Raw genomic sequence first — 17,660 nt, 5'->3', positions numbered from 1 at the left:
TCAAACTTTACTTATGGTCTAGCGAAGAGCACATGCTATTTTTGCGAGAAATATTGCTGAAAATACCACATATTTGAATCAAGGCAAATCTAAAAAATTATTCTGGCACCTACCTGGAAACTTCATCCCTACTGGGAAGACTAGTTTTCATTGGGCTAGAAGGTCCTCTTCATATTAACAGGGGAAGAAAGTAATCCTCAATCTTGTCCTGCTGTGATCCCTGTGAGCTATAAGTTTGACCTGCTTGACAAAATATGCTCATGGATATAATAATGGCTTGAATGTCATATGAGTAGCCAGCCACTTTCTGATTGGATTTAAGTGCTTCTCAGTAAGATGGAATCTATTCCTGGTACAGTTATTTCCATGTCATAGACTCTAGACTCTAGAGTAAGATCTACTACAATAATTCTGCTAACATGCATAGTGTTGCACCAAATCCTAACAATTTCTAATTATATCCATTCATTAGTACATCTCTCAAACTTTATTAGAGATGCTTCTTTTTGAAGGAGATGATAGCTGACATGGAGACCCATGGCTAGTCAAGATACAGCGAATAAGTGACTGTAGAGTCCTCATTCTTAAAGGAGAGGTTGATTATTACACTGCAACTTCCTCCTCCAAAAACTTAGTAATTATTATGAAAGTGGAGATAAAATATTCTAAGTACTAGAGGTGGTGGGTAACAATAATGAAACAGTGCTTTCTAAAGATGACAGGATAATTGCACATATGAACACACAGCAGTTGTGACAGTACACACAAACCCTATGCAAGTTTAACCAAGATAAAAATTCAAGCATTGAAGGGGGAGGTTGTTATTATATCCCATCTCTATGTTGCAGGGTGTAGTAGGGGGCACAGGGCCCTTTGTTTGTCCTGGCCGCCCGGCTAGCTTAGCCCCGAAATAATCACACAGAAATTATATTAATTAAATTACTGCCTTGCCCATTAGCTCTAGCCTCTTATTGGCTAACTCTCACATCTTGATTAACCCATTTCTGTTAAATCTGTGTATCACCACGTGACTGTGGCTTACTGGTAAGATTCTAACCTACGTCTGTTTCAGGCAGGAGATTCATGGTGTCTGCCACACTTCCCTTTACCCAGCTTTCTGTTCTGTCTACTCTGTCCACCTAAGGGCTGCCCTATCAAAAGGTCAAAGCAGTTTATTCAACGAATGAAAGCAACACATCCTACATCAGCAGGGGGTGCCGCTTGTTGGTTCCCAGCCACATGGCTAGCTTAGATCCAAAATAATCACACAGAAACTGTATTAATTCAATCATTGCTTAGTCCATTAGCTCTAGCTTCTTTTTTTTATTTTATTATTTTTCTGTTTTTTTTCCACCCTTCTCCCCCTCCTCCCACCCTTCTCCCTCTCCCCCCACTCCTTTCCCCCTCCCTCTCCAGTCCAAAGAGCAGTCAGGGTTTTCTGCCCTGTGGTAAGACCTAGGACCTCCCACCTCCGTCCATATCTAGGAAGGTGAACATCCAAACTGGCTGGGCTCCCACAAAGCCATCACATTACATAGGATCAAACCCCCGTGCCATTGTCCTTTGCGTCTCATCAGCCCTCATAGTTCGCCATGTTCAGAGAGTCCAGTTTTATCCCATGCTTTTTCAGTCACAGTCCAGCTGGTCTTGGTGAGCTCTCAATAGATCAGCTCCACTGTCTCAGTGGGTGGGTGCATCCCTCGTGGTCCCGACTTCTTTGCTCATGTTCTCCCTCCTTCTGCTCCTCATTGGGACTTTGGGAGCTCAGTCCACTGCTCCAGTGTGGGTCTCTGTCTCTATCTCCATCCATCACCAGATGAAGGTTCTATGATGATATGCAAGATATTCGTCAGTATTGCTCAAGGATAGGGTCATTTCAGGTTCCCTATTCTCAACTGCCCAAGGAACTAACTGGGGACCTCAGCTTGGGCACCTGGGAGCCCCTCTAGGGTCAGGTCTCTTGCCAACCCTAAAGTGGTTCCCTTAACTAAGAATTGTGGTTCCGTGCTCCCCTGTCCAACCTTCCTTTATCCCAATCCTCCTGCTTTCCCAAGGCCCGACCTCCTTCCCTTCTAACTTTTCTCTCCCCATCTCCCCTTACCCCCAACCCACCCCACCCCAAGATCCCAATTTTCTCCCCGGCAATTTTGTCTACTTCCCTTAGCCAAGAGGATAACTATATGCTTTTCCTTGGGTTCCCCTTCTTACTTAGCTTCTTTAGATTCACCTATTGTAGATTCCGTGACCCTTATTTATGGCTAGAAACCAATTATGAGTGAGTACATCCCATGTTCATCTTTTTGGGTCTGGGATACCTCACTCAGGATAGTGTTTTCTATTTCCATCCATTTGCATGCAAAATTCGAGAAGTCATTGTTTTTTACCGCTGAGTAGTACTCTAATGTGTAGATATTCCATACTTTCTTCATCCATTCTTCCATTGAAGGGCATCTAGGTGGCATGTCTGACTCTGGCAGCAGCTCCATGGCATCTCCCTGACTCTGTATCCTTTCTCCCAGCATGCCATTTAGTTTTTCCCACCTACCTAAGTTCTGCCCCATCAACAGGCCAAGGCAATTTCTTTATTCATTAACTAATAAAAGCAACACATAAACAGAAGGCCCTCCCACACCATCTCTAGCTAAGGAACTATTGGTAATTGAGAGTTTCTGGGTGTGACCTATGTGGTCTAACATGCTGCAGTGGATGGCCACACACATAAGAGTCTACAGGTAGCACTAATGATAATGGATGGGTTAAAGAAATGAAGACACAGTAATAGGTAAATATGGATGGGGGTGAGATAGGGGAGCAAGATGGATATAAATATGATAAAAATGCAATGTAAGAAACTCTAATCCAACTACTGACATATACAAATATGGTAAACAAATTATATATATATAAATTATCAACAAATAAAAACATATTTATTGAGAATACATATAGTGTGTATATATATATATATATGTTTTCAAATGACTTCAGCACAAATTTTTAAACTATCATTGCCATTACTTATACCCAAGTTAATGTTTGAATTTATCTATGTTTTTATATACTAATCTCAGAAGTAGCAGTAACTTTCATAGATCCATATGCCTGATATCCTTTGATTATTGTTAGGATGACTTTGATAAAATATTTTAAAATATTATTCAATAAACTAGAAAATATGTAACAGTATGTCACATGATATTCATTTTTCCAAAAACTAATTATTTTCCATTCTTGCATTTACACTTCAGTTTCTTCTGCTGCTCAGTAAAATTTACATTATTTAGCCATATTTCTCTAAAAGCTACCATATGGTTTCATATGGTTCAATGAGATAACGTTAAAAATATGCTGTCAGCTTAAAAAATGTTAATGCATAGTTTCTATAAACTTGGTCCCGCCTGTAATATAACTGTGTAGCAGTAGAAAATGCCAGACTATCAGGGGACATAGGGTATAAGAATTCAAATAGGTGATGTATGTAGTTATACTTCTAATCAGTGTTCCTAGATAGATAACTATACATAGGGATGACTTTATAAATTAGAATCAACTAGAGTAATTGATAAATGTATAAGCCAAGATGAAAATATAAACTAACCTCAAAATAATTTAGTCAATTTGTCATACGCTCAAATACTGACTCCTAAAATGAAAATAAAAAATTCATTAATTTTCTTTAATATTTAGTAACTATAGAGAGGAGTCCTTGTCTCCTTAATAAGTTATAATATATGCCCTTCCAAGAATGCTGTAAATCTATTTAACCTTAGTTTAGAAGAAAGTCTGATTAAGTCTATGCCACTATAAATCTTTTAACCTTAATTTCATAAAATAATTTAGGTTTAGTATTATCCTACAGGACCTTGCTTAAAGAATATTCTTATTTTTGCAATAAAGCCTGAAGGACAATTCATATGATTTCTTTATATGAATCAGGACAAAAATAAGAGATTTTTAAGCTATTTTTTGATAATATCAGTTCTCTTTCTCATATCCAAACACATAGGGATACTCATGCATTTGTGTATACATAAACACATATATGAATACATACACATGTACACACAAAATATCAAGTTATTGATTTCATACTGTATCAACAGAGCATGGAGAAAGGACAAATAAATTTGGTACTTATTCTTGTGTTGCAAACTTTACCCAAATATAGTAAGTATAAACAACACACTACTTATTTCGCTTATGTATTATCAACCTGTATACTATTCTATAGGAATCATCTCTGACTGCTCCTCTGTCATTTGAGTCAGAGTGTTCAGTGTGGTGGTTACATTTGGATATCTTTACAAAAATATCTGAAAATAGTAACTTAGGAAAGAAAGGATTCATTTTGTCTCATAGGGTCAAAAGATTCGGTTAATGGTTGCTTGACCTTTTGTACTTGGGCAGTGAGTGCATCGTGGTGATAGGAAAATTTATAAGGGGAATCTTCATTTCATGGTAGATAGTGAAGCAAAGACATCCAGTTAAGGAGGTGTCAGGGACAAGACACCATGAAGGGATTCCCCTCAGTGATTCACTGTCTTTCAGTTAGGTTCTGGTCAATAAAATTTCCAGAAAGCTCCAAAACAATGCCACTAACTAAATACCAAACCATTAACACACACACACATGTTTGTAGGACTGATTTGGGATGTCCTTCTGTATGTGGTGAATATGTGTTGCTTTTATTGGTTGGTGAATAAAGCTTCTTTGGCCTATGGCAGGGAAAAGCATAGCTCGGTGAGAAAGCCAAACTGAATACAGGGAGAAAGGAGGTAGGGTCAAGAGAGACGCCAGCAGCAGCCAGAGGAGTAAGATGCCAGAACGTTACGGGCAATCATGGACCTCATGACATTACACAGATTAATATATGTGGGTTAATTTACATGTAGGAGCTAGCTAGTAATAAGCCTGAGGCATCAACGAAACAATTGCAGCCAATATTAAGCCTCGGAGCCATTATTTTAGAAGCAGCTGTGGGACTAGGGAGGCCACAGAAAAGCCTCTGTCTACAAACTACATAACAGCATGAGGCTTTCAATTTCCATAGGGCCCATAAAGATTGTATTCAGCCTGGATAAGTAATCTTCAGCAACTTTGAGAATCTATAAAGCATGCCATTTAAATAACTTAGGGTTCTGTTGACATTAGACATGACCGCTTCTGACAGCACCAATCTATTCCCGAGAGAATGTTGAGCACCGAAGACACTCCACTAGGAGTTTGTTTTCTTCTTGGCACAAGTGGCCTTTGGGCAAGGCCTCAAACACTGACAAATTACATGATATCTGGACTGGATAATCAGAACACAAGGAAAAGGACTGCCAAACCTTGTCAAGACGGGGTAAGACAGTTCTAAAAAATTCCCTGCCTCTGAAAGTAGTCTGTCAGTTACACTAGGCCTTAACCAAAGCTGGTTGCTTCGACCCTACAAATGAGACTTTGGGCAATGGCTGAGTGAGCCAATTGTCTCTGTCATATACTGCTCAACTCAAGTAATATTATCTCTCTTCTCAGGCCATCGATGAGGTTGAAGATTAGATAGTTGTAGTTGCCTTCCTCTTACGATTTAGCCAAGCCTATTTCCGATGCAAGACTTGGACTTTTTGGAATAAAATGTTTATTAAAGCATTTTATCATGTGTTCCTTGCTTAATATTATTTATACTTCTTGTAATTTTATACTTGTTATTTGTTCCTATTGTATATAGCTTTGTATTGTTTAGACAAAAGGGGGAGATGATGGGGAAGCTTTGTTAACCAGTTGTCTTCAAGAGGTGGGGCCGAGTTAAGGTGTGTTTTTCTGGGACCCTGAGAAAAATGGGTGCACAGCCCAGGTGCCCTCTCTCTGTGGTTCCCATGCAGCACAACTGAGCTTCTACTTCTTGTTCCTGTTTCATAAGATTTTCCCTTATAATAAGCAAAAATATAATTGCTTTATCTTTTAGCTAGCCTGGTTATTTCCTGAATTGAACTAATGTCTACACTCTGACGTGGGTGACAGATATGTGACTAGGGAAGACAGTGGGGACACTGGGAGTGAGATAAGGATTTATCCCTATTGCTGCTTCTGGCATTTTGGAACCCATTCTCTCTGGACGGATATCTTGCTCAGACTAGATATAGTGGGGAGGGCCTTGGTCCTGCCTCAAGGCAATGTGCTAGACTTTGTTAACTCCCCATGGGAAGCCTACCCCTCTCTGAGGAGTGGGTGGGGGTGCGATGGGCAGAGGTGAAGGGAGAAGTAGGTGGGGAGGAATGGGAAATGAATTTGGCATATAAAATGAGAAAAGATAACTTTTTAAAAAAATAGAAAAGAAAGTAAGATCTGACAACTTTATACCAACACACACAAAACAAAGTTAAATAAATTATTTTCTTAAAAAATGGAAGTTGAACGGTGTTTTCCAAAGTAGCTGCTCCACCTTCACTTTAATGCCTGTCATGGAAATAATTTAGAACTTATCACTCTCATTCTTCCAAAAAAAAATGGCTAACAGTGAAAAGCAATGATGTTTCTGAGGGCAATCTGAGAAAAATAGCATAGTGAATTCGCGAGAGATAGTTGAGTTTTAAGAAATGCAATATACACAGCATTGATTTTAGGGGACAGAAGATAGTAAGCTGTAAAAGTCAATATGAAACTGGTCATTTTGGTGCCTTGCTGGAGGCTTAGAGGGGATAAGTAAAAGTGAGAAACTCTTGCAGGCTCCATTCAGAAGGTAACTATCACAGTTCAGATTTGTCCTCCAGGAAATCTACCAGCTTCTCAGGAAAAGGCATCTGAGAAAAATATCCTCTGACTTTATCAGGGGACACAGCCAAGGAAAACTGATATAGATTCTCCTTTCTAATAAATGCCCGCTCTCTGTCAGGAGGATTGTATCAGAAGAAATGCTGAAACCTGTCATAGCTAATAAAAGGCAATGATATCCCTCACCCTGCTGTAGCCTTCTGGTACCAGCTGACAGAAAAGTATAAGATGCTAGTTCACATAGGGGGCACGGGGGAAACAGATTGAAGGTGCTATACAAGAAGACAGTATGAAAAAGAGAGGGGGAAATGTGTGTTGTGGGAAGAGAACAGAACACTTAGGAAGAACTTATTCTGAAAGAAAGAACCCTTCACCTGCCCCAACCACTAAAACTTAATGAATAAAAACACAGAATAGGTCCATCCCCATGACTATATACACAAAAAGCTGAAACATTGGTGTTTTCCTCAAGGAGTAAGGCTTGCGTTGAAAAGAGAAGAAAAAAAAAATCCTATCTTATTTTGTCCTGTTTGTCTGTCATGGGAGGCCCTTTCTTTTCTGTAGAAAACTACCTCCTTCACTTACTAATGTGTGGACAATCTCTTAAATGATCATTCTTCAGTCTTTTGTGTGAGAGATTTGAAAGTTTCCTATTGATTTGATGAATGTTTCTAATTTTAACGCCCAAATACTTAAACTATACCCAGTTAAAGAGAAATTCTACAAAATGGTTATGAAAGCAAGACACTTTCAAGTCTGCTTTGGTTTTAGTCTCAAAAAATGAATTACTTATTCATAATTTGATGAGATGAAAATGATAAAGATTAGATGGGAAAATAAACTACAGCTATGTTGGTAAAAAAAAAAAGGAAGGAAGGAAGGAAGGAAAAGAAGAGAAATAGAATGTTCTCTCAGTGACTGGGGGTGCAGTCATTAGAAACAACCCCAGGCACATGGAAAGTTCAACGCCAGAGAAAATATGTTTAAAAGTCATTATTTTAAGTCAATGTGGAACACTGAAGAAATTTTATTGTAATTTTTTTTAAATTACAATTGAAACTCAACAAAGTAAAAACTAAAAGTAATGGAGGGAGTGGTTTGGGAGGGTGGAGAGGACAGTGGTTTTGGTGAAACCCCTTTGCAGTTTGCAGTGTGGGAGCAATCTCATGGAAAGAATTAATGTTAGGCTGGGAAGGGAGTTATATTATATTCAACCAGTAGTTGCTTCTTCTCAATTTTTAGAAATCTCCTTTTTGCTTTCTCTAATTTTTATACTGAATAACTTCACCAAAGTCTAAATTACCTTCTCAGAGGAAAAAAATTACCTTATTTTTCTATATATGAGAGTCAACCAGGCACAGGGTTTTATTCATTCACTGTTGATGTTCATTCCATCGTCTTTCATGATGGTACTTGTGGTGATTCTGCCGAATGTCTGGCCCAGGTCCCTTTGCTTGCTGAACCGTGATCTGCCACTGATCCCTGCCACGGTGTGTGAGCTTGCCCTTTTATTTCTTGTCTTCAGAAGATTAAATGGATAAAATACTTTGATATTGGAACCATTTGTATGTTCAATGCATATGGAAGGTGAAGGTTAAAAGAGTTTCTTTGTGTCTGCCCAATTCCACTTTCTTGATTTAGCTGAGCCTCAAACATAGTTGAAATACTGGCGGTAGAGTTATAAGTTCAATAGTAGGAAGTGATCATCAGCCTAACTGTGTAATCTTGAACTGACAGGAAAGTCTCTTTCCTGTTTGCCTAGCTTATGAGCCACTTTCCTGATAGCGTGCTCTGATTGTATAAGAACTTATTGAGACCTAAGAGACCTTTTAAAGTTGGTTTCATCAATGCCTACAAAGGACATTAACTCATGCACAATAGTTTCTACCTTGAATTTCTCTAAAAGATGCCTACATACAAACTGTTATTAGTTTGGAATTTTAGTGTAATTTAAATTTTCATTGGACCCATGTGCTGCATAGGAAAGTGTGATATTAAGTAAAAATCAAAACATCTCTTTGTATTTGATTTAGTCAAACGTAAAACTGTAGGGGACAATTGAATGTTCTTTTAAATCTATTGACTTGGGAAAAGTTCATGTCTGCAGAGTCCCCTTGCAGAGTGATTTTTTGCATAGACTTGGAGGAGCAGACAAGTTCTAGGTAGAGGGAATAGAGTTGTAATTGTTTTCGCAATCATAACAAGTCTTGGTCAGTTGGCTCACAGGAAATATTTATCTTTGTGCCCAGCTAAATTTAGGACCTTAAATAGTTCTAAAATCAGTAAACGAATCTCTAGGCCTGTAAGAATTTGGAAGGTATGCATTTGGTCTTTGATAGATATTAAAGAAAGTCATGCGCAAATCTTAGGTATTAACAAAATGGATCTTGTTTGTGTCTTTTAGGGAAACACATTTCCCAAGGGCAAAGTACCCCTAGTACAGTATTTCTCAACCTGTGGGTTGTGACCCTCTCAGGGTCAAGTGACCCTTTCACAAGGGTCAAATATCAGTTATCCTGCAGATAAGATATTTACAGTATGATTCAAAACAGTAGCTAATTACATTTATGAAGTAGCAACAAAAATAATTTTATGTATGGAGGTCACTAAAACGTGAGAAACTGTATTAAGAATCGCAGCATTAGGAAGGTTGAGAATCAATGCCCTAGTATGTAAAGGAGATGGTTCAGAGAGAAAAGGATTAAGGCTTGGTTTTTTTTAACAGTCATTGGGAAAATACAGCTCAGATAAAGCTAAGTATTGGCAATATTTATATCTTATATCTTTCTCACAAATACATTTAAAGCTATCAAATGATTTGCCACTATTTCCCAGGGACTTATTGTTCACAAAGTGGTCACAATTGCAATGATCAGGACACAAAGAAAAGTTGATAGAAATGACTTTGTTGGAAACAAATCTAGTTTTGGCTGAGCTTTGAAAGAACAGAGAGCCATCTGCGTTATGCTCATAGCAGAAGAAAACAGTACTTTAGAATTTCATGTTTTCTTTTTGTTAAGTTGATAAAACTAAAATTCAAATATTGTAATAAGATTAAAAATTTAAAAATCATATTCTTCATTATTATAAAGATTTAACAATATTGATTTATTATTATAAGTTTGAAATATACTAATAATTTGTAGATTACACTCCCAGAAAATAACCAGTCTTTTAAGGAAACAGAACAATAACCCACTTAGAGTATAGTTTTATAGTATGTGCAATTGACCTGCTTCTATAATGATGGTTAACTATAAATCAAATGTTCCAGCATGCTATTGTTTTAATATTAGTCTTAAAAACTTGTCAGGAAGAGAGAAATTATACACAGTTTTATGTTCTGCTCAACTGTGTACACTCCCATCCTAAGCTGATGCACACCTTTCTATTTTTAGGTAAATTTCAAATAAAAAGTGCACTTGAATCTCTTCCTCAGGAACCGCTTTTCCATAACCCTGGGCTGGGTGCCAGGCACTAATGTGATTGTGCTATGGTCAGTGGGAAGTCATTCAGTGGCGCTTTTCCATTCGCAATGCTTTTCGATAAGAAATGAGGTTGTGAGGCAGCAGATAAGACAGGACAGGAAGAGGAAAGGATGCCCAAGCCACTTCAGGTCATTTCTTTTAAACTTGTGCTTTGAAACAATTTTAGAATCCAATAAAAGTTGTTACAATAGTGAAAAGAGTTCCTGTCTCTCACCCAGGTTCCTTTAATGCTAAAATCTTACAAAAATGGCACTTCCAGTAGCCCAGGCCGGTAAACTGGCATTGATACAATATTATCAACCAAAGCACAGATTTCATTCATAATTCAACATTTTTAGATCCACTTAGCTTTCTTGTGGTTAGTGCTTTTGCATTGTAAAGATTGTCACATGCGTAGATTGTTAAGTGATATGTCACCTACCAGGATTGGGAATGAAGACTTTCCTGGTTCTCCAGAGGAATTGTTCTTGGGCCACTCACGTCTCCACTGTCACCACGCCGTCTTCCCAACCCAAACTCCAAATCACTAACTTCTCCCTGATTGCTGAAATCATTTTCATTTTAGTAGTCTATGTGAGTGAAATCATAAATTATGTAACATTTGGAGACTTCAAAATTTTTATTTTGAGATCATTGAAGACTCTGAAGAAGTGAGAATACTTACATTCTAGCTGAATATTTCCCATCACTTTCTCCGGCTATATCTTACCTAACAAGGGCACAGATGCAGCGTCTCCAACTAAATCATAAATCTCATGCAGAATGAACATTTTTCCATATGCCATTGCGGAAGTGTAGTTTTACAAATTGAATTCATGCTACCACTACCATGAGGAAACCAGACTTCCAAAACTGCAAAGACATTCTTTCTAGCTAATCCTTCATAATCTTGTTCTCACACCAACCTAATCCATGACCATCAAGGAAATGTCTTAGATCCCTGAGTTTTAGATTTTCCTAGAAGTTAATATAAAACTATCATATACTATGAGTTCAATCTTGTCCTTTTTCTCTTAACACAATGTTTTGGGATTGATTTAAGCAATGCCTTGTAACAGCAGTTTTTCTGAGTGTTTTCATTGTTCATACATACATACCAATGTTCTGATTTCACTTCTTTTACTCGATGAAAGACATTCAAATTGATTTCTGTGATTCCAGATTTTTCAGTATTGCAGAAAAAGTGCAATGAACTTTTGTGGACAAGATTTTTATGTGAGGATAATATTTTCTCCAATATGAATATCACATGTATAGTAGCTAATCTTAATTTTACTGACTTCAGAATCACCATAGAAACTTCTCTTTGGATGGTCCTATAGAAATGGTTTCTAGAAAGGCTTAATTGAAGATGGACAACCCACCCTGCATGTGGTGAGCATTGGACTGCTGAGCTGAATTAAGGAGGAAATAGCAAACCATGAACAGCTTGCATTTTCATCCTCTTAGAATCTAATTTTAAAAGTTAATATTTTTAAATATTAATAGCATTTTATTAATCAATATTTTATACTTTAAGAACTTGTCTATCTCAAAGTGATGAAGACTTCCTCATGAAAATTTGATTTCAGGTTAATTGCTTCTAAAACCTATGAGATTGAGATTGATGATGGTGTCTTGGAAAGAAGACAGACATCTCTGGAGATAGAAGTTTTCTTTAATCAGAATAGCTGAAAAGCCATGGTCTCTCTGTTGAGTGGATACCGTGAATATGTGGCATCAGGGTCATGGGAGTTTAGAGGGTGGGAAAGAGAGAACGTTGGGGTTGGAAGATTTTGTTTATAGGTCAATTCTCCTGCAGTCCAGGAGTGGTAGGACACCAGTGGGGTTGGTGTGAGGGTCTCCTTATCAAAAGCTTCCACAGGTTTTAAAGGTCAAGTCAACTTTTTTGTCCAGAGTTTCTTGTTTACCCAGTTATTAATGACTAGTTTCTTATCATTAAGCCTTCCTGATCTGAGTTCATTGTTGTGTAAATTGGAAAGTTTAGATAGAGGCCACCTTTGACCTAGCAATATCTGAGTGCTACATTTGTGAGAAGGTCATATTTTCCCCTCTTAATTTCTAGAATCTTCCTTGAACCAGAAGTAATTACCTTGTCTGTGTCCCTGCTGGCTGTCATTCTAGTTCTGTGATGCCCACACTGATCTTTTTACCCATATTTCTATTGTATTACTTCTTGGAAAGTAGATAAAACTTTAAAATTTGGTAAATGTAATTTCTTAAAAGAAGTGTCACTTTGGTTATTTTTAAGTTCCTCTGTATAAAATTTTAGCATTATCTTGTTCATATCTATGAAAACTATCCCGTTAAGATTTTTTTGATATTTATTTATTTATTTTATTTTTTTTATTGAGAAAAGGAGAAAAAAAAAACAAGTTTCCACCTCCTCCCAGCCTCCCATTTCCCTCCCTCTCCTCCCCCCCTACGCCCCCTCCTCCCACCCTTCTCCCCCTCCCCCCACTCCTTTCCCCCTCCCTCTCCAGTCCAAAGAGCAGTCAGGGTTTTCTGCCCTGTGGTAAAACCTAGGACCTCCCACCTCCGTCCATATCTAGGAAGGTGAACATCCAAACTGGCTGGGCTCCCACAAAGCCATCACATTACGTAGGATCAAACCCCCGTGCCATTGTCCTTTGCGTCTCATCAGCCCTCATAGTTCGCCATGTTCAGAGAGTCCAGTTTTATCCCATGCTTTTTCAGTCACAGTCCAGCTGGTCTTGATGAGCTCTCAATAGATCAGCTCCACTGTCTCAGTGGGTGGGTGCATCCCTCGTGGTCCCGACTTCTTTGCTCATGTTCTCCCTCCTTCTGCTCCTCATTGGGACTTTGGGAGCTCAGTCCACTGCTCCAGTGTGGGTCTCTGTCTCTATCTCCATCCATCACCAGATGAAGGTTCTATGATGATATGCAAGATATTCGTCAGTATTGCTCAAGGATAGGGTCATTTCAGGTTCCCTATTCTCAACTGCCCAAGGAACTAACTGGGGACCTCAGCTTGGGCACCTGGGAGCCCCTCTAGGGTCAGGTCTCTTGCCAACCCTAAAGTGGTTCCCTTAACTAAGAATTGTGGTTCCGTGCTCCCCTGTCCAACCTTCCTTTATCCCAGTCCTCCTGCTTTCCCAAGGCCCGACCTCCTTCCCTTCCAACTTTTCTCTCCCCATCTCCCCTTACCCCCAACCCACCCCACCCCAAGATCCCAATTTTCTCCCCGGCAATTTTGTCTACTTCCCTTAGTCAAGAGGATAACTATATGTTTTTCCTTGGGTTCCCCTTCTTACTTAGCTTCTTTAGATTCACCTATTGTAGACTCCGTGACCCTTATTTATGGCTAGAAACCAATTATGAGTGAGTACATCCCATGTTCATCTTTTTGGGTCTGGGATACCTCACTCAGGATAGTGTTTTCTATTTCCATCCATTTGCATGCAAAATTCGAGAAGTCATTGTTTTTTACCGCTGAGTAGTACTCTAATGTGTAGATATTCCATACTTTCTTCATCCATTCTTCCATTGAAGGGCATCTAGGTTGTTTCCAGGTTCTGGCTATTACAAATAATACTGCTATGAACATAGTTGAACAAATGCTTTTGTCATATGATAGGGCATTTCTTGGGTATATTCCCAAGAGTGGTATTGCTGGGTCCAGGGGTAGGTTGATCCCGAATTTCCTAAGAAACCGAAACACTGACTTCCATAGTGGTTGCACAAGATTGCATTCCCACCAGCAATGGATGAGGGTACCCCTTCCTCCACAACCTCTCCAGCAAAGGTTATCTTTGGTGTTTTTGACTTTAGCCATTCTCACAGGTGTAAGATGATATCTCAAAGTTGTTTTGATTTGCATTTCCCTGATTGCTAAGGAAGTTGAGCATGACCTTAAGTGTCTTTTGGCCATTTGAACTTCTTCTGTTGAGAATTCTCTGTTCAGCTCAGTGCCCCATTTTTTAATTGGGTTAATTAGCATTTTAAAGTCTAGTTTCTTGAGTTCTCTATATATTTGTCTGTTGCGGGGTTGGTGAAGATCTTCTCCCAGTCAGTAGGTTGCCTTTGTGTCTTAGTGACAGTGTCCTTTGCTTTGCAGAAGCTTCTCAGTTTTAGTAGGTCCCATTTATTCAATGTTGCTCTTAATGTCTGTGCTTCTGGGGTTATACATAGGAAGCGATCTCCTGTGCCCATCTGTTGTAGGGTATTTCCCACTTTCTCTTCTATCCTTTTCAGTGTGTTCGGGCTGATATTGAGGTCTTTAATCCATTTGGACTTGAGTTTTGTGCACGGTGAAAGATGTGGGTCTATTTTCATTCTTCTACAGGTTGACATCCAGTTGTGCCAGCACCATTTGTTGAAGATGCTTTCTTTCTTCCACTGTATACTTTTAGCTCCTTTATCAAAAATGAGGTGTTCATAGGTTTGTGGGTTAAAATCCGGGTCTTCTATACGATTCCATTGGTCGACTTCTCTGTTTTTATGCCAGTACCACACTGTTTTCATTACTGTAGCTCTGTAATAGAGTTTGAAGTCAGGGATGGTAATGCCTCCAGAAGATCCTTTATTGTATAGGATTGTTTTGGCTATCCTGGGTTTTTTGTTTTTCCATATAAAGTTGATTATTGTCCTCTCCAGATCTGTGAAGAATTTTGATGGGATCTTGATGGGGATTGCTCCCGTTAAGATTTTAAGAATAGACAGAATACACACATTAAAATTTAGAATTTGTAGTTACTATACCCTCCCAAAATGGAACATTTCACTTTCTAGAGAAAATATATCAAAGCTTATATAGCATATCTGTGTTTTAATTATAAAAGTCTAGCGAAATAATGAAAGCATGACTTAAACAACTGAAGATATACAACGAGCTAGTTGTTTGGAAGATGAAGCAGGGTAAGTAGCTCAATCCTTTCAGGGGGGACTGCAGTGCTTTGTAGTTCACTCTTGAACAACACAGATTTGGACTGCATGCATCTATTTAACCAAAGCTTTTCTTTTTGAGATTTGTTAATAATTTGAAAAAAAATCACAAATGAAATGTATTCCAAAGATATACTGAAAATTAAAGAAATGCATGCTATAATAAATAAAATGTAAAACAAAAAATGTAAAATAAAATAAAATGTGTACAGAAAATTCTGTTTTATAAACACATATGTAATAAAATGTAAAACAAAGTCAAACTTGGTGGTGTAAACTGGGAAAAACAACTACTTAGAAGCCTGAGGGAAGAGGATCCCAAGTTCAAGGCCAGCCTGGGCTGCAGCATGAGTTTAAGGATATATGAGACAAGTTAGTGAGATCTTATTCATTTCATTTTTAATTAAGGATAAAAAGGCTAGTTAGCATAGCTCTGTGTAGAACATTCACCTAGCATTCAAGAGAGCTCAGGTTCAGTTCTCAGTGCAACAGAGAGAACAATTACAATTTATGAAAACCTGTCTGTATACACACTTCCAAACCACACACGGCATTATTCATAGTGGAGACAAAAGTAAACAAAGAGAAAATGTAGTATTTTAATTGCAATTGTAGAGGGTAAACTACAGTATACACAATGATACTTCATAGTCACACACTTTCAAGCCTAATTCTTTAAAATTCAACATTAAAAAGAGAAAAAAAATGCTAAACCAATCCATAGCAATAATTCAAAGATAATTAATTCCAGATTCACCCTAACACAGTAAATCAGAGGTGACATGGGCATGTTTAAAAGGTCTGATAGAAGATATAATCACTTTGGTTTTTTTGGAATAGAGTTATTTTTCAGAACTGAAAACTAAACAAAGCAGTCTGTTTAGTTTTAATGACTTAGAAAAAAGAATTTATACTTACTTGTGAAGGTACAATGCTGTGTATACTCTAATAAGATTTTATGCTAGATAAATTTATGTGGAAATCCAAAATTAACTTTTAAAACTTATTTGCATGCTATAGTAACTTATATGATGAAATTAATTCTGTAATAGTTAAGCTATCTAACTTTAAATAATCTTAATATTAAGATTACGGACATGGAAAATTGAAATCTCTCAGTGCTCTAATGACATTAACATCTTTCATTACAGAACAGAAAGGCAACAAACTTATTTAAATGACGTGTTGATTTCTTGATATTTTTATCAACTAAGGACATGTTTTGAGCATTCATAGTTTTAGAAAGATGCAATTGACTATTCTAAGAGAGCAAAATCTTACCCAACCAGACAAAATTATCTTACCTCCCTCCAGCACCTAAGCCATAGGCAGAAGATACTGAAACCTGAGCGGACCTTCTCTCAAAATTTTATAGGAACACCTGCTAGTGATAATGATGCTTGGGGTGAACAAGAATATCCTAATAACAATGGCAATTAATTAATTAGTTAATCAATGTTTATTATTTGATATTTATGTTATACTCACATTAATAGTTTATATTAAAATTTATATACCTTGTATTAGTAATATATATTAAGTTATAGCAATTTATATAAATAATATAAAATTATATGTAAATGTTTATAATTAATTTAATATTTGGAAACAGAGTAAAACTGTGAGCTGGAAAGATTAACACTCCCATCATTTGTAAAAGGAAAATAAATTACATGGTTTTGTTTAGATACAGTGCACAGAGAATACTACACGCCTTTGCAACCTGATGCTTTTACAAGGCTGATTGAAAGTGACTTCATGCTGCAAACAGTACAGTTGACTACAACACTCCCCAGACTTGCAGTACGACTACATCACAAGAATGCAAATATTTCCACATCTTCAAAAACATGGTTTATTTGCCCGGGCCTGTCTTTGGGTCCAACAACAGTTATCTATTCTTCTTTTCTTAATTTGTTACTCCTGTTGATTTGTTCAATACATTCTTCATATCCCCTTGCTTTCAGCATGTGGTTTCGGCTCTTGAAATTTTCTTTCTGTTTTTCAAGGAAAATTTTCAAGCTAGTATTTAAACTGCATCACCTCCTGGGTTTTGTTATGTCTTGTTTGTTTCTCTCCGTGTTTGTTGGAAGTTGCAGCTGTGGGTAACAGGGTTTCTATGCCTAACTTTAGACTGCAAAGGAGAAGGATCTCTTTTCAGTTTCTCTATTTCTTACAAAAAACTGCTAAAATGATGTGGATCCTCTGTCTAACTCAACTGAGTATGATGCTTGATTTCCTGTGAGATATGTGGATACATGTATAACAAATCCCTATACACCAAGCAGAGTTTGTCTAAGTGGACCTGGAAAACAGTGCCAATGAGTAGAATAGAAAACGATGAAACACAATCCCACTTGTTTTCATTGTTTATTATAAACTCTCACAAAGTAATGTTATGGTTGGTAAGGAAAAAAGGCTTGAAGTTGTTTTCTGAAACTTTTACATTAGCTCCCAATTAACAAATTTTAATCAAGCATTTCATAATTTATTCTGCATTTTCAAGGAAATCCT

This window comes from Microtus oregoni, unplaced genomic scaffold, assembly GCF_018167655.1.
Source record: "Microtus oregoni isolate MIOR12 unplaced genomic scaffold, Mior012 000018F_ref0000195, whole genome shotgun sequence".
NCBI classification, from domain to species: Eukaryota; Metazoa; Chordata; class Mammalia; order Rodentia; family Cricetidae; genus Microtus; species Microtus oregoni.
The sequence above is the reverse complement of the archived record's forward strand: the minus strand, read 5'-3'. Positions refer to the sequence as shown.